This window comes from Notamacropus eugenii, chromosome 1 (genome assembly GCF_028372415.1).
Source record: "Notamacropus eugenii isolate mMacEug1 chromosome 1, mMacEug1.pri_v2, whole genome shotgun sequence".
Classification (NCBI taxonomy): domain Eukaryota; kingdom Metazoa; phylum Chordata; class Mammalia; order Diprotodontia; family Macropodidae; genus Notamacropus; species Notamacropus eugenii.
The window spans coordinates 370115460-370139060 of NC_092872.1; the positions used below are offsets into that span (position 1 = coordinate 370115460).

General features: G+C 39.2%; 1 protein-coding gene across 5 annotated transcripts in view; it reads right to left on the reverse strand.

Annotated features, from left to right (window-relative positions):
* The window catches only part of FGF1 (fibroblast growth factor 1), a 144853-nt gene that overhangs the window by 113163 nt on the left and 8089 nt on the right, over window positions 1–23601 (reverse strand). For 4 of the 5 annotated variants that reach the window (XM_072630628.1, XM_072630626.1, XM_072630627.1 and 1 more), the window contains exon 2: window positions 22976–23310. The exons of the other annotated variant lie outside the window; for it this stretch is intronic. The gene's annotated coding sequence lies outside the window, so the exon portion shown is untranslated. The remainder of the gene's footprint in view (window positions 1–22975; window positions 23311–23601) is intronic. 5 annotated transcript variants of the gene reach the window in all.

Consider the following 23601-nt stretch of genomic DNA (forward strand, 5'->3'; position numbering starts at 1 on the left):
TTCCAGATTTACTTGGTCAAGGATCAAGGAATTTGTTCCCCATTTGTTGTGTCTCTGTGGGGGTAGATCTAGGTCAGCTAATCCAATCTCCCTCCTTTATAGATGAGGAACCTGAGACCCAGTGTTTAAGTGACGTCACAACATCAAACAGGCAAGTTAGTGACAGAGCCAGCATTGTAGCAGAGGGTTCGCTCCCTCTGACTCTGCATCTAAATTACCTTTCTGTTCTGACAAGCCAATCAGCAGAACTGTATTCATGAGACTCGTGGTGATTGTTTCAGAAACGGCTGATTGAAGTTCAGCCCACCTAGTTCCACTTCAGAAAAGGCTTTGAGCTCTGCCTTAGATGGTTCAATTAAAAAACTAGTTTCTAGCAAGATTAGTGATTTTTCTTCCCCTGTCTTTTATGACCAGTTATCCTGGAAATCCCACAAGACCAGATTTGGCCCAGTCATTTTTACTCCCAAATCAAAAACCAGGAGGAACAGAGGGAGCCAAAGAGCAGTACTGTTGTTTTAAAGAGAAACTGGGTTTTTGTTTGGTTGGTTTTTTGGTTTTGTTTTGGTTTTTTACAAACCAGAACAGAAGAGGCAAATATTCAGCAAAGGCTTGACTCCATTGCCTAAAGGCATCATTGTTTACTAGATTAAAAAGAAGCCTGGGTAACAGAAAAAATAAACCTTTATATTCCAATGGGCATTTATTAAACACATACTATATACACAGCACTATGCTAGGTGCTGGGAAAGCTAGCTATCAAATTTAAGAGAATGTAAACTCTGTAAGGACAGAGATTATTTTTGGTTTTGTCTTTGTATCCCTAGAACTTGAGAGGTGCCTTCTCAACTGAGGCAGCAAAGTTTTAAGTTGTTCCCTGAGTCAGGAAGACAGGGGTTCAGATCCTGCCTCTGACAAATGGTGGCTGTGTAATTCCAGGCTAAGTGTGTACACGGAGAGAAAAAAAATCCGAAGAGTGCAGCTCTCCAAGAGCTCATACTTTCATTGGGGGAGAGAAGACATCAAAGTAAGTTCAGCTACAGGGCAGCTGGAAAGTCCTGGGGATCCTGAGGACTCAGCCGCAGCTGACAGATGGCAAGACCCAGGGGTCTTTGAGAGAGGGAGTTGCTTACCAGGAGGAGCTTCCTCTACTGCTGAAATCACAAGACTACTCAAAAACAAAAACCCAAAGGCAGTGAATCAACAACTGTCCTACAACTTTTAGACTTAGAGGTTTGATGGCCTGTACAGGATCATACAGCAAGTTATGTGTCAAAAGTAGAACTTGAACTTACTGATTCCAGGGCTCACTTTCTATCTATTATACCATGTTGCCTCTCACCTGACACTTAGTAAGGAATTAATAAATACTTGCTGAATGAATGAAAATGCAATCACTGTCCTCAGCAAGTTTAATAGCTAATAATGATAATTGCCACCATTTCTTTAGTATGTCATTATGCTAAAGGATAATGGATACGGTAGCATACCACTTGCAAAGCATTTTACATCTCTATTTTCATTTAATTCTCACAACCAGACTGGGAGGTAGATGTTATCAATATCCTTGTTTTATAATTGAGGAAACTGAGACCCAGAAAGATTAAGTGACTTGCCCAGGGTCACACAATTAGTGAATGCCTGAGACAACATTAGAACTCAGGTCTTCCTGACTACAAGTCCTGCATTCTACCTAAATCCCTGTTAGAAGTTTACAGTCTTGTAAAAGAATTTACAGTTCTAAGTTTTAGCTCTTCTGTTAATTAACTGTATGACCTTAGACCTTAGTTTTCATTTGCTACTCCTTGGAGATGTTAGCGGTAATACACTGTAGGGCACGTTGAAGGGGAGATACTGATTAGATCCTAAGGGATTATTCCTAGTGTTGTCAGCTTGTGTCTGGTTGTAGAAATCCAGCTTGTGAGCCTGGATAAAGGATCTAATGGGCTAGCCTAGTCTCATTCTTTCCAGATAATCTATTTCTCAGAAAAAAAAAAGCAGATTTGCCTAGAAGCTCAGCCTCATTTGGGCCTATCTGTCAGCAGATGAATGTGGAGAGAATGACCTGCTTGGGCCTAGCTTTACTGATGCAGGTTTAAAAATAGAACCTTGGGTGGAGACAGAAGCCCTTACAGTGGGCAAGAAAGAGAGAGACAGGGAGAGATAATGAAAAACATGAGCCACTCAACCCCCAGTCCAGCAGGATGTGGGGCTGGCCAGGAAGGGAAGAAGATACTCACTCCTGGAATAGAATGACCCAGGGTACCACAATGATCTGATTAGTCTAGGCCTGCTAATTAGGCAAAGAACTTCCTTCTCTTACCAACAACATATCCAACCTCAAATATGCTTCCCCCTATAGCAAGAAGTGCTCAACAATATATGTGAGTGTGTGCATATATATGTATATGTATATTTGTGACTTCTAAAATAGGAATGCAACAAAAGCAATGGTTTAGAATCAAGAAAGGTTTTGAGCTCTGTTTCTTATATTTGCTAATTAGTGCCATGCCTCAGTCTTCTCATCTGTAAAATAGGGATGATAATTAGTCTACTGCTGCCCTACAGCATTGTGAGGAGGAAAGTATTTTCTAAATCTTAAAGCCCTGTGTAAGTATGAGATATATTATTAAAAACTAGAAATTTGAGCAGATTAGCCTCTGAAGCAGAGGTGGGAGCAGAAGAAGGAGCCTTGATAGGTTAAGACCTCTTTGGCTCACCTTCTTCTGACTCCCCTCAGGGCCCTACACAATGTGAAAGCTAAACCTTCCATCCAGGGTGGGGTCAGGCTAGGATTCCCAAGGTGTGGAGCCCTCCTCCCTCCATTTCTGCAACTTGGCTTGTCTCTGCTCAGCTGCTAAAAGGGTTGGGTGGGTCAGTGGGTCAGTAGAAACAACTTGAATGTTGCCTTGGAAACCTCAACCCTCTACTTTCCTTCCATGGAGTTCTTCCCACTCTTAAACCAGCTGTACTATATTGCGCCTTGATTGGATGAGGTGAACTGGGTAGGAGGAAGGAGAAAATTCATTGCTGGAGAAGAACAATTCTTCAGCCTTGTTAAAAGGACTGAACTCTCCAGATTTGAAGTAGGTTAAAAAGCAGAATGTATTTTGAGCTCAGTCTACATATTGTTTGTCCTTCATTTTCTAAGAGGACAAATGGCATTACAGGGTAACATCTTGACTAATGAGTGAATTGGATTTAAGTGAGGCAGAGCTGCACAAAGTCATCAACCTCACTCTTTCTTCCAGAATCATCAAAGTCCAGCAGTAAGACAAAAGTTAAGAAAACTGGCAATGGTCCAGGATGCAGTGGATGACTTTGGCATCTTTGCAGCCTGATCAAGTTCTAAGGGCTCCATAATAAATGCTTCAGCCACTTTTATGACTTTTGGAATAAATTGTTCTCATCTGCTCATTCTGTTAGGAGAAGTCTTCACATACTTGGGTAGACACCCTACCTAAATCACTGACAGGTTTGAGGCCTATCAGTTATCCTCAACCTGGTTTAGCCTATCAGATAGGGATGGGGAAAGTGCAGCCTTCAGGTCACATGTAGACCTTCAAGGTCCTTGGGTATGGCCTTTTCACTGAGCCCAAGTTTTACAGAACAAATCCTTGTTTTAAGGGGATTTATTCTGTGATGTTTGCACTCAGTCAAAGGGTCACACTTGGGGACCTAGAGGGTCACATGTGGCCTCAAGGTCTCAGATTCCCCCACCCCTGGCCTAGACAGTTTATTGAGGTGTGGCTGCTGGGAGTGCTACAGCTTTTTGGAGACATAGGTGAGAGTTGGGTGACAGGCAGACACTAAAGGTGGATGAGTAGCCCTGAAAAGGAGTTAATAAGCTCTCACACCACAGGTGCTAGTCCTCTCTGAACACTCCACACACCCAGCAGATTGCAATACTGATTGATAACACTCACTCCTCAAAAATGGCTACTTGGACAGTTTTCAAAGCGTATGTATCTCTGAGCTACTTCCAAATCATTTGATCCTAGGATCCTTTATCATTATTTGACAGAAAGAAGTCTTCCCTTCTATTTTCTTAAACCACTTTTTCTGATCTTTCCTTGCTTTACCTGAACCCCTTCATTCCTGAACTTGTATTATAAGTATAATATATCTATGTACACAGAATATAACTCCAGTCAAACTTGTTGAGGGAGTTTTTCAATTTTATCCCTGTATCCCCTAGTGTCTTACATATGTAAAACTTTTTTTTGGATTCAGCAATGTAATTAGATCAAAGAAGGGAATTCCAGGAGAGGGAACTCACAAGATCTATATAAATATGTGACTCTTTTGAGGAGTCCACTGGTGTGACCATGGTCTCTCATTATGCATCAGAGACAAGACTCAAACCCAGGTTTTCCTGAATCCAAGGCTGACTCTTGCACCACATTGTTTATCATCTTGTTTTTGTTTTTGGGGAGGAGGGGGCACAGTGAGGAGGTTAAGTGGCAGTAAGTGTCTGAGGTCAGATTTTAATTCGGGTCCTTGACTCCAGGGTCAATGCTCTATCTATTGCTCCACCTGGCCACCCCTTATTCCCACCTTGTACATGATAGACACTTGATAAATGTATGCTGGATTGAAATTCACAGTTTAAAACTAAGCAAATAGCTCATTATTTGCTAAGAATTCAAGCTCCAATGCAAGCTATTGATGGGCATCTATCACTTCTTTAGCCATCCCTTAGTTAGACTTCTTTCCTGTGGTTTGTATGTGCTGAAAAAGGTACTACAGGATCAAGGTGAGCCCTTGGAAAGAAAAAGGCCCAACTGGAGTGTGACAGGCCAAAAAAAAGCAGGGGAGATGTTTAGAAAGAACACTGACCAGGGTTCAAATGTCACCTCAGATGCTTACAATTTGTACGACTTTAACTGGTCACAATTTAGTTTCCATATCTATTAAATGGGGGAGAGAGTAAGACTAGATTGCCTCTCAGTTGTTGTCTAGCTCTGAGCTGAAGACCTTCAGATCCCTTCCTAAGGACTTCTAGAAATGTAAGCCAGGCTATAACAACCTGAAGACTGCAGTTTACTGTAGATCACTGCTAGATATTCATCCTTTGTTTTCGAAGAGGACCATGACATCAGAGAAATGATGACATGACTTGCACTTGACTTTGTGTTGCGTGAGGGAGGGCTGTACAAGGTCACTAGCCTCACTTTCTCTTCCTGAGTCATCTTGGTCCAGTGACCGGATACTAAGAAATTGTGAAAGACTAACAAGTGTGCAAATATCTCTACGGGGGCCTCTGGCACAGGCAGTACATCACCAGTATCGGAATAAAAGCCAAAAAATCTCTGGACACTCCAAATGCCACCTATGTCCTCTCCCAGGAACTGGTGGTTCTAGCTCTCTAACTTTTCCTTTTCTTTAAAGAAAAAATGTTTTTTTTAAAGTGGTCTGCTCAAATATAATAAATAGTCATAATAATAACCAACATTTATACAGTGCTTTAAAGCTTACAGAGCACTTTATATATGTTATCTTATTTAGACCTTACAATAAATTTTGAAAGTAGGTGATATTATCATCCTCATCTTACAAATGAGGAAACTAAAGCTCATAGAGATTGACTTACCCACAGTCATATAGCTAGAAAGTATCTGAGGTAGGATTTAAACTCAGGTCTTCTTGAGTCCAAGTCCAGTATTCTGTCAGGTGGCTTTATTTCTACATTAAATGCTTTATTTCTACATTTGCATGTAAATACCATGAAACCTGGGAAGATTTGTGTGAACAGATACAAAATGAAGTGAGCAGAACCAGGAAAACAATTCATACAATGACTATTGAAAAGGAAAACAACACTGAAAGAAATTACAAACTTGACCAAGGCAATAACCAATCCCAGCTCCAGAAGACTGATACTGAAGCCTGGTTCTTACCACTTGCTAAGGAGATGGTGGACTATAGGTACAGAATGAGACCAACATTTTTGGACCCTTTATTTTGTTCACTTCTGCTTGTTACAAGGGAGGACTTTCATCTTTAGGGGCTGCAAAGTTGTGGAGGGAAGTAGAGGTTAGTGACACTAATGCTTTAAAAAAAAATTAGAAAAGACTGTAAATGAATCATTTTAAAAATACACAGAGGAAAGCAGAAGGAAGTGCAGAAAGGGACATGGACAAGAAAGACATTTTGGGTATTATTGTGTTAAATTTAATAGATAACTAATAAACAGGCTATACAGCATGCAACCTATATCATACTGCTTAATCTTTCAAGGAGGGTAGAGGGGAATGGAGGGATAGAATTTGAAACTTAAAACTTTAAAAGAAAAAAAGATGTTAAAAATTATTTTTACATGTAATGGGGAAAAATTAAATATTGTTAAAAAAATAAAAAATAAACAAGCTGTACCTAGCAGAGATTCATGGTTCATATTCAATCTTCGTTTCCATTTTAAAAAATTAAACATTATGGATTAATAGAAAAATAACATTAGTTCCTTAATAGCAGGGACTATTTTTGTCATTGTTGTCTATGTCTCCTTACAACCTACCACAATGCTTTGCCAGTCACAAGCACTTGATAAATGTTAAATGAATTGGATTAAAGAAATATTTCTGGCTGATCTGCGTGAAGGTAGAGTGGTGATAATAACTTATATTTCAGTAGTGTTTTAAATTTTATAATATGTTTTCCTTCCTTACAACAATTCTGTGAGCTGGGAAATATAATCTATTTTTCATTATGTAGCTATGGAAACTGAGGCTAGGATGACCAAATGTTTTGTTCCCTATTCCCACACAGATAGCAAATACCTGAACCATGATATATAGGAACCAGACTTTTTTCAATGAAATGTTCTTTGAGTGCTCTGGTCTAAAAACCACTCCATAATCACTTATAAAAATGTTGATCAGTCAAGTTTTAAGGAGGAAATTTGCCTATAAATTAAATTCCCTTCATTAGAGTTCTGTCCTAATGCTTCTTCCTGGCTTAGAATTGACCCTGGGTTCTCAAAGGCCATGCTAGTGGACAGCATTAAGTCACTGATTAATCAATGCACTTTGATTAATCCCAGCCATCTGACTCATGGGAAAGTTGAAGAGCTGACTAATAGTAGAGCAAACTGTAGTAGGTCCTAGCAAGCTGAAAAAGCATTGACCACTGTTTGCAATGACAGACTCTACCCATTGGTCATCCAAGGACTAGTCTAGCTAAATTTAGTCTGGCTAGCCTGAAAAGTGATAAACTCCTTAGTCACAGTGATTCTAAGAGCAATCAATAAGCTTTTTTAAGCACCTCCCAAGTGCCCAGCACTGTGCTAGACCCTGCAAATACAAAGACAATAGCTAAACGGTCCCTACATCAAGGTACTGATATTCAAATGGAGGTAAGGATATGCATGTATCAAAACACATGCAAACCAGGTGCAAGGTAACTTCAAGGGCAAAGTCACTAGCAACTAAGAGGACCAGAAAACACTTCATGTGGAAGGTGGGGCTGGAGCTGAATCTTAAAGCATAACAAATAAATAAATAAATGAATAAATAAATAAATGAAATAGGTGAAGATGATGAAGGAGAGCATTCCAGGCATGGGAAAGCACTGATTCAAAACCATGGAGACAGAGATGGAATGACATGATGAGTAGAAGCTCAGGACGGCTGTCCTGAGTTAGTGGGGAGAATGTTTAAGAAGTCCAGTAAGATGGGACCAGATTGTAGAGAGTGTTAAATCCCAAACTAAGAAGTTTCTATATATTCCTAAAGTTAAGGAGCCACTAGCGGTAGTAGAGAAAGAAGACTGATATGATCAGAACCACTCTTTAGGAAAAAACACTTTGGTGTTTATGTTGAAGATAAATTGGAGTGGGGAAGAAACTTGAGGCAGGGTTATCAGTTAAGAGAATAGTGCAACAACCTCAGCTAGAGGTGATAAGGGCCTGAACTAGATAGCTGTCTGAGTGGAAAGAAGAGATATATTCCAGAGATGTTGCAGTGATAGAAATAACAAAATTTGACATTTAACAGGGTATTAAGGGGTTGCACTACGCATCTGTAGACTAAATAGCTATGGTGACAAAATCATAGATCCTTGAAGCACTAACATTAAATGTCACCAAAGACCAACCAAAGCTAAGTTTCTGAACACAGATTTCTAGAGTTGGAGGTTCAATGTAGATCCAACCTTGGATTTAGTTTTAACTTAGTTAAAATACATGCCCCATGACTGATAAAGCCTCTCTCCACCCCACCTCCCCACCTCTGCCCTGTTTGTTTCAGTCATGGCTGACTCTTCATAGCCCCATTTGGGGTTTTTTGGCAAAGGTTCTAGAGTGGTTTGCCATTTCCTTCTCCAGCTCATTTTATAGATGAGGAAACTGAGGCAAACAGTTAAGTGACTTGGCTAGGGTCACACAGCTAATAAGTATCTGAGTCCAGATCTGAACTCACAAAGATGAGTCTTCCTGATTCCAAACTCATCTGCTGTGCCCTCTCTCCTGTATACCTGAGATAATCACTATAATATTATCAGTTTGGGTCCAGATTCCACTTCTAAATAACTCACAAACATAATGAGGAAGGATGAAAAGTCTCATTTTCTAGAAGCTTTTTATTCTCCCAAGGGTATTGATCTCGCACTCTGTAGCCATTGATTAATCATTGCTAACAGCTTCTATAATTCCCAAATGACTGCTAGAGAAGTTGAGGAGCTGACTTGTCTGCCCTCCTGGACTACAAGGGCAAATGCACTCGGTTAATCATTCGGGCCTACATCCCTGACATTCTGTGTTCCTCTTGTGGTGTTTGTACAGATAAAAGGAGCAGCAATTCCTTTGTAAGTGTGTACTCAAGTGTTTCTTATTTTAAGTACTGACAATGATGATGACAATCTGGTATTTTCCAAGAACACGTGGTAGCAATGATGAATAAAAAAGCATTCGTTAAGTATTTACCATGTGCCAAGCTGAGGCTACCAACACAAAGTCTCTGTCCCTGATGAGCTTACATCTAATAGGAGGAGACAACAGACACAGGGGAGTGGTGGCCAGGATGACACATTGATTGGTCTAGAAACTCTGAGTATGAGGTCATCTGAGAGTAGGCCTGACACTTCAATTGAAAAATTGGTCTAACTTTGGAATGAATGTTTAAAAGGCAGCAGCACTAGACTGGCTTTGCCCAGATGAATAAAGTGAGTCACTTGTTGGTATTTGTGAGACATTTCCCAAAAACAGGGTTGGCATTACTTTCAGTATGACCTGTGCCCTGGCATAGCATGGCAGGCTTAGGGAAAGACAGCAAAAACCATTCCCACTGCTACAAACACTTCCATCCTTCCAGCAGAGTTTCTCTTCAGCCCCCCTCCCTTTGCTTTTGCTGCTCCTTGGTCCACTTTCTTTGCTTTCTTTCATTCCCTTTTCCACATCCTACCAAGGCCAGTACATCGTGCTGCCCCTTGGCTGCCTGTGGTATCCTACCCAGCCCTGGACAGCACCCCTATTTCCTGTGCCCCTACCCTTCTTTCCTCTTCCCATCAAAACAGCCTACTATACTTATTCCCTTGAGCCTCTGTTCCCTCTTTTAGGATAAGAATTTGAATGTTTAATCATGAAGGTTTGGGGGGGCCTGAAAAGAAACAAGCTGCTTACTGGAGCAGCTCCCTCCTTTTTCGTCAGCAGGACAGAAACAAGATTGAGGTACACGTGCAGGTATGGAGATGGAGCACCCACAAAAAATGTGGAAGCCAGGCTGAAGGCAAGCAGCCATACTTGATAGATGACAAGAAAGGGCAGCAGCCACTTTTCCAAAAGTCACAATGTAGCCTTTGATTTCATTGGTGAAGGGAACTCCCAGCTTGCAAAAAGCCTCCACAGATATAGACCTATAACCCATCTGAAACTTGCAGTCTTACAGAATGGCCTGAAGCACTTAAAGATTAAGTGACTTTTGTCCATAGCTAGTATGTGTCAGAGTGGAGATTTCAAGCAGGTCTTCCTGACTCCAAAGTTGGCCCTTTATTCCCTATGCCAACCTGGAAATGCTTGGACATGACCTTAATAACTACTTCTCTCCAGAATTTGCAGAACCATAAATCTATGAGTGTTATTCAACATTCAGTAAATATTCAATGCAGAAACAGTGTACCAAGTGCTATGCTGCCCCAGCTTCAGAATCAACCCACTAAGGAAATAGTTTTGTACCTGTATTAATTAATCAATAGGTATTTATTAAACCGCTACTCTGTGACGGGCACTGCACTAGGTTCTGGGAATACAAGTACAAAGAATGAAACAATTACTACTCACAAGGAGTTTACATTCTAACAGGAGAAAAAATAATTACATGTAAAACTATATACCACATAGACACAGTATAAACATCAATTGAATATTTTTTTGTTGAGTCATTTCAGCCGAGTCACTGATCCTATTTGGGTTTTTTTCTGGCAAAGATACTGGAGTTGTTTGCCATTTCCTTCTCCAGCTCATTTGACAGATGAGGAACTGAGGTAAACAGGGTTAAACAGCTTGCCCAGGGTCACAGAGCTAATAAGTATCTGAGGCTGGATTTGAATGCAGGTCCTCCTGACTTCAGGGCTGCTGCTCCATCCACTGCATTCCATCTAGCTGCCCCAAAGTCACACATACGTGTGTATTTGTATAAGGCCTCATGCAGAAAATGGTGTTTCAGCTGGATCTTAAAGAAAGAAAAGGACTTTTATAAATCAGAAGTTAAGAGAAGAAATGTGTTCCAAGTATCTGTGAAGTCCACTGTAAAGTCAAAAAGGAGGTGGAGTGTCACATGTAAGGAACAGAGAGAGGGCCAATTTGGCTATACTACAGAACACAGGAGGACAATTATGTCCAATGAGGTTAAAAGATAAATTGATTAGAGCTTTAAAAGCTAAAAGGAAGAGTTCATATTTTATCCTAGAGGCAATAGGAAGCCACAGGAGTGGGCTGAATAGGAGAGTCACATGGTCAGATCTGTGCTTAAGGAAAATTACTTAGGCAGCACTGCGTAGGATGGATTGGAATGGGGAAAGACTTGAGACAGAGAGAGCATTGGGAAGTTATGGCAAAAACCTAGGAAAGAGGTGATAAGGGCTTGAACAAAGGTAGTACCTATGTGAAGGAAGACAAGGGGTCTGATGTGAGAGAGGCTATAAAGTTTGAAATGACAAGATTTGGCAATTGTTTGGCTAGACAAAATTGTGTACCTGGGAAACTGGAAGGATGGTGGTGTTATCTTCAGCAGAAATATAGAAGTTTGAAAGAGGTGAGAATTTAAGGGGAAGGATACTTAGTTCAGTTTTAGATATGTTAAGCTTAAGATGTTTCTGGAACATACAGTTTGAAATATCTAAAAGACAATTAGTAGGGTAGAAATGGAGCTTAGGGGAGAGACTGAGAGTGAATCATATGCATAAAGATGATAGTTAAACCCATGGGACTTGATGAGGTCACTAAGAAAGAAAGAATATAAAAGGGGAAGAGAAGAGGGCTAAGGATAGAACCTAAAAGGAGAAAAAGCATTTGAAAAATATGATCCATTATTGACTTTTCCTAAGACTACCCATTCTTACTATGCTCTCTCTCAAGTGCTAGAGATACAAAGGCAAAAATGAAATAACATTCCTGCCTTTAAGGGGTACATATTTTAATGAAATTATACAATGTGCATATCAATGAGTATAACATAAAGTTTGGGGAAGGAAGGCTTCATGGAGAAGGCCATAGATGAGCTGAGACTTCATGGAAGATAGAGGTTCTGAGTAGCAAAGATAAGGAAGGAATGTATTCCAGGAATGGGGGAATGACTTGTGGGAAGGCACAGAGCCTGGAGGCGGATTGTAAATTTCAGGAAACAGCTAGTTGTTCAGTTTGGCTGAAATGGACCTTTTTTGTACAGAAATAATAGCCCATACCCCACCCAGTTCATATGCTTTGTAAAAGCATATTTTTATAAATTCATATTTGGTTTACTTGAGTCAGAGTATACACTTGTATAGGATATATTGTAAAGAGTTTTACAGATGACCACTGGTTTTTTATATTTTTAATTTTGTTTTAGAGAATATTTCTCTTAGTATAGAAGTAAAAGTACTAGATTTGTAATCAGAGGTCCTGGGTTCAAATCTAGACTCTGTGGGCAAAGTAAGACTACTTGCTTTCCCCAAAATTATTTGACACAGTATTGGAAATGCCAACTATAACAATAAGAAGAGAGAGAAATTAGAAAGTGTGTGTGTGTGTACATATGTGTATGTGTGCACATATATTTATATGTATGTACGTGCGTATATATATACACACATATACACGCACAAAGGAAACTAATTTGTCCTTGCTTTTGGGGAGATGTGATAGTTAACCTGGAAAACCCCAGAAAATAAGCCAAGAAACTAATCAAGATAATTGATAGTTTCAGGTAAGTAGGTAGTAGGATACAAAAGAAATCCACAAACATCATCAGTATTTCTATACAGTACTAACTAAAACTGGTCAGAAATTATAGCTCATCCTTGCATGTGCCAAGAGGAGTTCTAAGCTTCCTTGATGTGGGATTATAGGTTTCCACCTCAGCCACTCTGGTCCTGAAAGCTGCCCACACAAGAGAGAGATGAAATGGGAATGCTTTCTAGTTCTGACAGGTCAGTCCATAACTCAATTGAATCAGCAGCAAGGTAGTTGGTTGAGTAGGCATGTACGTTCCTACTTTCCATTTTTAACAAGTATTTATAAAGCACCTCCTATAGGCAAGCTATAAATTAAATAAGAAAGAAAGAAAAAGAAAGAGAGAAAGAGAGAGAGAAGGAGGGAGGGAGGGAGGAAGGGAGGGAACAAGGAAAGAAGGAAGGTGAGGAAAAAAAAGAAAAAACCCAAGGCAGATGAATCTACAAGTGAATCCTATCAATCTCTTAAAGAGAAATTAATATCTGTGGTATAAAATTATTCTCAAAAATACAGTGCACTCTACCAAACTCCTTTTATGAGACAAAATGGCCTGATACTCAAACAAGGAAGCAATAGAGCAGAGAAAGAGAACTGCAGACCAATTTCAATACTGAATATTAATGTAAATATTGCAAATATAATCCTTTTTACTCATCTGTAAAATGAGGGAGTTGAACTCAATGACTTCTAATGTCACTTTCAGCTGTAAATCTACATCCCTACAATCCTTGCTAGAAGACTACAGCTACATAAGTAGAAAAATAATTTATTATGACTAAATTGGTTTTAAACCAGAGACATAAGAATGGTTCAACTTAAGGAAAAAAATTAACATAATCATATAAGCTACAAATTAAAAAAAACCCAAAGCCATCATTTCAATAGTTGTAGGAAAAGCCTTAGACAAAATACAGTACTCATTTGTTTAAAAAAACATTAAAAAGCATAGGTATGGAAGGGCCCTTCTATTTCTATTTAGTACTTTGAAAAAAGGGAAAAATTATAAGAGAAAACACATTTAAAATGAATTAAATACCTGGGAAGTAATCTACCAAGACACTCGTGTGATATAGGTACAGCTACAGAGATTATGAAAATTATGGAAAACAAATAATTATCAAAATAGTTACTGCTCAGGATTGGACCATGACAATATAACAAAAATGCTGAAATTACTTAAGGAGCGGGGGTGGGGGTAGTTAGTGCTAGGCCAATCATATTACCAAGGAGATACTTTATGTCACTAGAAAAAAATAACAAAATTCATTTAGAGGAGCAAAATTTCTAAAATCTCAAAGGGAAATGAGAAAAAATATTAACAAAATAGGTTTGTTACTACATTTCAAACTACATTACACCAAAAATTATTAAAATAAATACCTCAATACGCCTCAAGTGGTCATCAAAACTATTTAATATTGGTTAAAAAAAAAGAAAACTGGATGAGAACAGACTAGAAAGGTAAGAAACAGAAGCAATCAAAAACAGTAGATTGATGATGATAAATCCAAGAATATAAATTGTCAGAGGAAGGATTTCCTCTTCGAGAAAAATTTCAGGGAAAACTAGAAAACAGTTTGGCAGAAATTAGATTTAGATTAACATCTTTTACCATGTGTCTTCTAAGCTTGCAATAAGCTCAAAATGAATATGAGCTAAATGCAAAAGATCACATCATTTAAAAAAATTAGATAAAATAAGTATAAGTACCTTGCATAACTATGACTGCAGATAGCATGGTGATGAATTTTTAACAAAACAAGAGAGAAAGGAAATAATAAAAGACAAAACAGACAATTTCAACTGAGTAAAACTAAAAGACTTTTGCATAAATAAAATCAATGAAACTGAAACAAAAACAGAAACAGTAGAGTGGGAAAAATTATACTAAATATCATTTTTAATTGCTAATGTTGAAGATATTTAAGAACCAATACAGAACACCAAGAATGATTCCCAGTAGATAGATGGTCTGAGAATATGAATGCATAGTTTTCAAAGAATTTCAAACTAGAAATTGACTACTTGAAAACATGTTCCATAATCAATATCAATAAAAGAAATGCAAATTAAAACAATACTGAGGCTATGTATCACATGCTGTGAATTAGCATAGATGACAAAAAAGAGGAAGTCAATGATGAAGAAACTGTGGTATAACAGACTCACTAACATACTGTTAGTGAAGCTGTGAATAGTACAGTCATTCTTTATATCAATGTGGAATTAAGCACGAAAAGTGACTAAACCATACACTATAACCAGTGATATGGAAATCTCTCTACTAGGCAAGAGAAGGAAGACAAAAAGAAAAGTTTGATATATATCAAAATATTCAGTCATTCTCTGCGGTAGCCAAAAAAGGAAGGAAGAAAGGAAGGAAGGAAGGAAGGAAGGAAGGAAGGAAGGAAGGAAGGAAGGAAGGAAGGAAGGAAGGAAGGAAGGAAGGAAGGAAGGAAGGAAGGAAGGAAGGAAGGAGAAAAGAAAAGGGAAAGGAAAGAAAAGGAAAGGAAAGGAAAGGAAAGGAAAGGAAAGGAAAGGAAAGGAAAGGAAAGGAAAGGAAAGGAAAGGAAAGGAAAGGAAAGGAAAGGAAAGGAAAGGAAAGGAAAGGAAAGGAGAGGAAAGGAGAGGAAAGGAGAGGAGAGGAGAAAAGGATGTGTTAAGCAGAGAATGGCTGCAAAATTACAGTATATGAATGTATTGGCATATTATACAGCAAGAAATGATTAATACACAATAGTGAAACACAGGAAAATTATATGAACTGGCTCTGACACTTACTAGCTCTGTGACCTTAGGCAAGTCACTGAAATTTTTGGAGCCTCATTTTTCTTCACCTGTAAAATGAGGGAGGTTATGGTCTCTGAGGCCCCTTCCAGGTCTGAATCAATGATTCTATCATACCAAGAGAAATATGCAGAACCCAAAGAACATGAATCAAAGTGTCACTAAATGGAAGTTAAATTCAAACTTGAAAACTAACTGTCCACTAAGAACAAATAATATAGCACACATAGGTCCTTTGTCATGGAAGAGGGACAGGTGACCACTAGGACAGATTGTTATATACAATATCAGATGTGAAAAAACATATCAGATGTTTTCTTCATTACCATGAAGGATTCAAAAGTGAACAGTAGAGGAAAGACAAGCTTTTTTTTTCTCCAATGACAATTCAATTGTATTACACAGACAAAAGACATAAATAAAACTTTTTTGCACAAACAACTAAATTGTTCATACGAACTAATTGCCCGTGATCCAGTGATCCATTCCAGGGCCTGTGCTCTCAGGAGGTCAAAGAGACAAAGGAAGTGCCTTTATGCATCAAAATATTTATAGTAACAGTACAATACTATAATATAGTATATTATTATATAATTATATTGTATAGTATTATATTATATGTAAACATATTTATTACATATAATATACATTTGATACAATAATATATTAATGATAATTTATAGTAACAATAATTTACAGTAGTAAAAACCTAAAAGTAAAAGAGAACTCATCAGGTAGAGCAGCAGGAAAAGGAAAGGAGGAGAAAAAGCATTTATTAAGCCCACCTACTATGTGCCAGGCACTATTATTCATTTTACAAATATTATCTCATTTGAATGACTGAGAAAATTATTTTATGTGACTGTAACAAAATATTATTGTGCCATAACAAACATGAAAAACTGAGAGCAACATGGGAAGATTTGTATGAATGAACAGAAAGCAAAATAGAAATAAAATATAGACAATGACTTCAATAACTCAGATGAAAACAACGCTAAAAAGCATCTAAACTTAGATTAAAGGCAGGGCCCAATATTGGCTGCAGAGACCAGGTGATGAAACACATTTCCTTATACTCAGTATGAAATAGGTGAGGTTGGGGAGGGAAAGGGGACTACGGCATGGAAAGTTGTGTATACTGACAGATACCGTTGCTCTTATCAGTTGGTTTTGCTTAGATATTTTTCTTTGTGACAAAGAAGAGTTCTAAATGGTCAGAGTGGAGGGGAGGGGAGGAAGGGGAAATATGACTATGGTGTTTTAAAACAGGTATCAATACAACTTCACAAAATAAAGTTTCAGCCCTTCTACTTCCTTCCTGTGTGACCTTGGGCAAGTCACTTCAGACCAGCTAGAATTTATACAACCCTCTGAACGGTTTGCAAAGCACTTTACACATATGATCTCATTTGTTCCTCCCAACTCTGTGAAGTAGATGCTATTATTACCCACATTTTATAAATGAGGAAACTGAGGTTAAGAGAATAACACAGCTGGTAAGCATCTGAGGTAGGATTGGAATTCAGGTCTTTCTGACTCCCATGTTTAGCTCCCTATCCACTATTACAACTGTTTTTGTTGAGTAGTTTCAGTCATGTCTGACCCTTTGTGATCCCATTTGGGGTTTTCTTGGCAAAGATGCAGGAGTGATTTGTCATTTCCTTCTCTAGCTCATTTGACAGATGAGGAACTGAAGCAAACAGGGTAAAGTGACTTGGCCAGGGTCACACAGCTAATAAGTGTCTGAGACCGGATCTGAACGCAAGCCTTCCTGATTCCAGGCCCAGTACTTTATCCATTGTGCCACTCACCTATACTATCTAGCTCCTCCTAATCTCTCTGAAGCTCAGTTTCCTTATTTGTAAAATCAATGCTGAATTAAATAACTTCTAATGGATCACCTGGGCAACTAGGTAGCAAAGTGGATAAGATGCTGGGCCTGGAGTCAGGAAGATTCATCTTTCTGAGTTCAAATCTGACCTCAAACCCTTACTAGCTGTGTGACCCTGGGCAAGTCAATTCATCCTGTTTATCTCATTTCCTCATCTGTAAAATAAGCTAGAGAAGGAAATGGCAAAGCACTCTAAGATTTTTGCCAAGACATGGCTGGAAACAACTCAACAACAAAAGGCATCACGGATCTTTAAATTCTATAAACTTCTTTCACTTGAAAAATTTAATGCTTTATTTGTGGCTCTGTTTGCGTACCCCCCTAATGATAACAAATAAGGGCGGAGGAAGTTTCCCTGCATTCTGTCTGTCCAAATGGAACCTTAATTCAATAGCTTACATGCATGACCTACAGAAGGTGCTATTTAAGCTGAAATTCAAGTAACATAAAGACAGCATAGAAGAGGCCTGGGTTTCAAGCCCAGAGTCTCCAAGGAAATCCACTCTGTTTTCTAAAAGATAAACATCGTCCCTAATAGCGGACTAGTTCCTCTTAAACACTGCATTCCAAAGCAAGGCTGATTTTTGGAGCCTTTGCCCAGTGCCAGGCTGGCTCATACCCAGACAGAGATGCTGACTCACCCTTCACAGAGATATCACCTTGTCATCCCACTGCAGGCACTATAGCATCAATATTAAACATTTGCATTTAATGAATCACCATCGCAAATGAAAGGCAGAATGCTGATCCCTTTGCTAGGCAACGAAGAGAGTACTGAATTATTTTGAAGAGAAAATGAATCCTATATGTCACTTTCTACAGATAAAGAAAAATAGAGATTTTAGGCCTAATGATAATAATAATAATAATTCATATTTTTTACAGGAGGGCACACATTTGTGCCCTTTAAGGTTTTCAGAGTGCTCTTGCCATAGCCCCTCCAAATTGTTGATGCAACTTATTATCTCTTTTACAGATGAGAAAACCGAGGATCTCTGGATTTCCCACAGGCAGAAAGCTAGTTTCTCAGCCAGGATTTGAACCCAATCTATGTTTAGCATGTTATTCATTACAGTCAATCATTCAATATTTAATAATTATTAACTAAGCACTTACAATGTTCCAGGAACTGTGCCAAGTACTAGATGGAAATAAATGAAAAAATCCTCATTCTCCATGAATTTACATGACTCAGTAAGGACAGTTGCCTTCAGCAAATTGTTGGTTAGTTAACTAAGGCACCATTTTTGATTAGACAATGGAATTTCCTTTCTTACTCGAGGGCTAGATTTCTCAGGTACCACTCTCTCCAGAAGACTTATGCAGCCTGGCATCAGTCCAGGGCCACAGGCATTGATGGGATGTGAGCCTGAGAATGTACCTGGAAATTGGTGGAGTCTGCTCCTCCTCCAAGAGAGATGGGGAAAGTCTGGGTAGCCATGGGGTGTGGTCTCCACAAGTGACTTCAGCTTGTCCTACCCTCTGAAAAGAAGTCCTTCCCAAGACTGAGGAGAGGTAGCCCAGATTACCTCTGGGTAAATGCATTATAACAATGTGTCATTCATTTAATCATCTATGTTAAATGCCAGAAGCTTAGGCGTGAGCACCAAGGGAATTTTATTTTTAATTTTTTTTAAGATGACCATTCATTGACTATACAGTCACTAAAGATGTTATTTTTATTCATCAAACTAGAAAAACTAAAACTTAAGTTAATTTTTTTAATAGACAACTAAATTTTACATAGGGGCATCTAGGTAGCACAGTGAATGGAGCACTGGATCTGGAGTCAGAAAGACTCATCTTCCTGAGTTCAAATCTGGCCTCAGATATCAGCAGTGTAACCCTGGCAAAGTTACCTCACCCTGTTTGCCTCAGTTTCTTCATCTGTAAAATGAACTGGAGAAGGAAATGGCAAGCCACTTCAGTATCTTTGTCAAGAAAACCCCAAATGGGGTCATGAAGAGTGGAACAGGACTATATAACAACAACAAATTTTACATACAGATATGAATGGGTTTGCCTTCATGTACCTGTGCTCATGTGTATGACTGGAAGTGATACTAAGTTTATATAAGATATAAGCCATCCTGGAGCATTTTGTTTATTGGTGAAAAGACATGAACAGACAGCTCTAACAATAATCATAGCTACCATATATTTGCACAGTGTTTTGTATGTTATCTCATTTGAATTATAATATAAAATAATACATAATTAGTGCATAAGAAAGGTTAAAAACAATGTGTTATATAAATTACAAGGTAAAAAGTCATTACTGACTTGGAGTTGGGAGTGTCAAAGAAGGTGATCCTAAAGGTGACATTGGCCTCACCTCCAGGAATAGACGTGCTGTGGCCTTCCCCCCTGACATCAAAGAGGGATTTAGGAGGTCTTCGCAGGCCTCCCACCTACTAGCTACCTTCCATCTACTCTGAGGCTACCTTCCATCTACTCTGAGGCTACCTTCTATCTGCTCTGCCTTTATCTTATATGTACTGATGTTTATGTTATCTCTCCTATTAAAATGTAAGCTCATTGAGAGCAAGGACTGTTGGTTTTTTGTTTTTATCTTCAGCACTGAGCATAGTGCCTAGTATAGTAAGTATTTAATAAATGCTTATTAATTTTTCTAATTGATTTACACTTGTTTGTCCACACTATGTCACTGGGCATTTGCCTCCTGCTTTTCTCTTCTCCAAAGAGATTGGCTCATCCAATGTCAAACAAAAGAATTTTCTAGAGCACTGCCTGAAGGCTTATATTCCTGCTCAAATACTAGTCATTATTTCTTCCCTATTCCCTACAAGCCTGACATTTAGGGTCCTCCACAATGTGTCTCTAGTCTCCATTTCCAGTCATATTTCACACTCCCCTCCTTTATATCCTCTGTAATTCAGCCAGACTGCACTACTAACTATTCACCAAACTCATTCATCCCTCTCCTACCTCCATGTTTGCTAAGAGGCTGTCTCCCATGCCTGGGGCACACTTCCTCTTCAATTCTACCTGTTGAAGGTTATCTCTAACAGTAAACCTCCCCTGAGTTCCCAAATGAAGGATCTCTTCCACAAATTTGCTTTTTCCCTACTTCTGGATCTCTTCTTTCCTCATATCATATTCCAATTTGTATCATATTTATTTGTGTACATGACATATGCCCCTCACTCATTAGATTATAATCTTAAAAGTAAGGACTATGGTATAACCCCAACACCTTGAAAAGTGCCTAAAAGATAGTAAATACTTAAAAAATCGCTGTAGAATTGGATTAGGTATGTAATCTATATTGGTGGAAGAGCTAAATGACCCATATGGAGAGTATATTGAACAGACTGACAGTTATTAAGTGCCTACTGTGTGCAACACACTGCTAGCTAGGCTCTAAGGGAGGTTCAAACATGGAAAAGGGGGAAGGAGAGAGAGAGAAAGAAAGAGAGAGAAAAACAAGTCACCATAATACATTATTACATGATATATGCATTAGAGAGTACATGCATCATGTTACATGAGGTCTAAGAAGGAAGGTCATTGCTGAACAAAGGCACCAGTGAATGCTCCATGAAGGAGGTAGTATTTACCTCAGTTTTGCAGAATGGATAGGAATTGTCATTTGAAGAGAAGAAGGTGACCATTCCACAGATGGGGAGCTGAAGGGGCAAAGGTACAGAACTAAAAAATAGGGCAGAGTCTATTAGAGAGAAAAAAAACATCTTCAGCTTTGACTGTGTTCGCATTGGACTCTAACTGGTTTAATTGGCTGCTTATATAAAGCCACTTTATATGACATGTGACCTGGTGAAGAAAGTAAAGATCCAGCCTAAGAATCAAGAAGTACATTCAGGCTGTGTGACCCTGGGAAAGTCACTTAATTCCTCAAATGCCCCAAGCACATCCTGACTATAAGATGAATTGTTGGTCTATATCAGCGAAGGCAGTTCCCTACAGAAAAGAAATTCACAGGTCCAGACCAGATGATGATGATGATGATACAATACTACTATAATAAAGCTCCTTTGAGTACTGGTATAAAGCACCATGTGAATTCTACAGAGAAAACTTACTTTTTTCATTATCATAGATGGTAATGTAAGTAACTTGTCCTAGCTTCCTATCCTAGCTAACCTTTAATCAATTGACTAATTCCTGTGATTATTTCCTATTCCAGGAGGCCCTCATTACATGGTAGGACCATGTTGATCAGCTAACTATATCAGCCAAACTAGTACAAGTTATGCCAAACCCTGAGGTGGTTTTCAGGAATCTAAAGTCACTCTTGATCCTCATTCTAGCACAGCACAGAAAGCTCAGCTTACCTTACAGGCTACTTGGGCATTTTTCCCATTGCCTCAGGGAAGTTAAACCTGTCTCATCTTCATTCTTGGCAAAAACCAATAGGTAAATTAGTGTTATCCAGCCCTGGAACCCCAAAGAATATCTGTTGTCATAGTTCCTACGAAGACCACTAAGTACATTCATTCCCATCTCTTCCCCAAATTCATTTCTCTTCTTGTCCCACTGGTCAATTTTCCAGGCTGACCATGAGCTCCCAAATGACACATTTATTGGGAAAAGAACCAAAGTATACCATACACACCAAATAGTCATAGAATTAGCTTTTGTAGCAGCCAAAAAAAAAAAAATGGTAGAAACAAAGTGAGTATCCATTAACTGGGGAAGGGATAAATAAATTGCAGATTGTGGATGTAATGGAATATTATTGCACTCTAAGAAATGACAAGTATGAGGAAGTCAAAGAAACACAAGAAGACCTGTATGAACTGATACAGAGTAAAGTAAGAACCAGGGGGAAAAGTATATACAATGGCAACAATGATGTAAATAAAAACAAAACAAAATGGCAGCTGAACTCAAAATAAATGCTATGACCAATATTAAATCCAGAGATCAGATGACTATGGATGCCAAATCTGGCAGATGTGGATGCAGTTGTATTGGCGAATTTTGCTGGACAATTTTATTGTTGTTGTTACAAAGGAAGAGTTAGTGAGGAGTACGGCATAGGGAAAAATTATAGGGAAAATTATGATGTAAAAAAAACAGACATAAATTTAAAAAATTCAAGAACTTTTCAAAAAAGGAGAGATGAGCATGAAAAATATGGTTAACCCATTACTTTGTCTAATGGAAATTCAGTTAAAGGTACCCAGTAAGAATACCTATGGAGCTGCCAAGATGCCACCCGTCTGAACTTTGAGCAGTCATGCCAGTACTCACGCACCACATTCCAGCCCTCCACTAGCATAAGCAACTTTAATAAAGCACCCACAACGAGGGATGACTTTGAGGGATGGCTGAGTTTCAAAGCTGTCCGTAAAGGTGAGACGTGCCTGGTAAGATAGGTCTGGCCAAACTCACCAATGACCACAACCTCCTCCAGGTGACGAAGAATGACAAAGAAGGTCCAAATGGGGAAACTAAGCAAATGAGAAGATTCCTGCACCACTAATTAATCATCAGTGACTCAGAGCTGGGGGTGGGGTGATGGTGACAATGCAATGACAATATCATTTGCTGTTCCCACAGACCCTAAAAGAAAGGTTTACTTTCCCACTTCTGCCCAGAGAACAGCAATTAACACTTTTTTTCCCCTTAAGCCTGGACCAAGCTGCGTCTTGCTTTCTACCCAGCTGTCCATAAGTTTTTAAACATTAGCTGCCTTGAGCACTGACAGCAAGTGGTGTCTGCTTACAACTTTAATAGCAGTGACTTTCCTTTTCATTCATTCCCTTCCTTTCTCCCTCCCCTTCCATCTCTCCGATAGCACTCCCCGAGCCAGGCACACAGAAACCAAACTCAAGATGGAGATAGAACTTTTTTCTCCTTGCTGCCCAAGATAGCCGGAGCCTTACCTGCGGGAGCAGGAACTAGGGCTGTCTCTCTGTTGCTCCAATCAGTGGGGAAGGCAGGTTCACTCAGTCGCTGTTTTCCCTTTTTTGCCTCAGGATCTGCAGTTTCCCTCTGTCCCTGGGGTTGGGTACTGCTGCTGCTGCAGCTGCTGCTGCTGTTGCTGCTGCTGCTGTTGCCGTGGCTTCAGGCTCCTGCCTCCTCAGAAGCCCTTTGCTGGCTTCAGAAACCTCTGAGTTATGGCAGCTCCTTGTGGGGAAAGGTGGCGAGCTATGGCATGCACATCAGGTTGCTGGAATTCCTCCAGCCAGTGCCACAGAGAAAGCTACTGGTCCCCAAACTGTGTGTGGGAAAAGAGAGGCAGGGTGAAGATTCAGCTGAACTCCCTGGGTCTCTAGCTCTCTCTGGCTCTTGTTTATCACTGGGCAAACAATTCCCCCCAGACAACCCTTCCCCCATACACACACACACACACACACACACACACACACACACACACACACAGCAATTCCCCCCCTAGACAACCCTTCCCACACATATACACAATGAGCAATTCCAGACAATTCTCTCATGTACACCACACACACACACCACTACACTTAAGAAAACTTGATGAGAACTGAGATGTGAA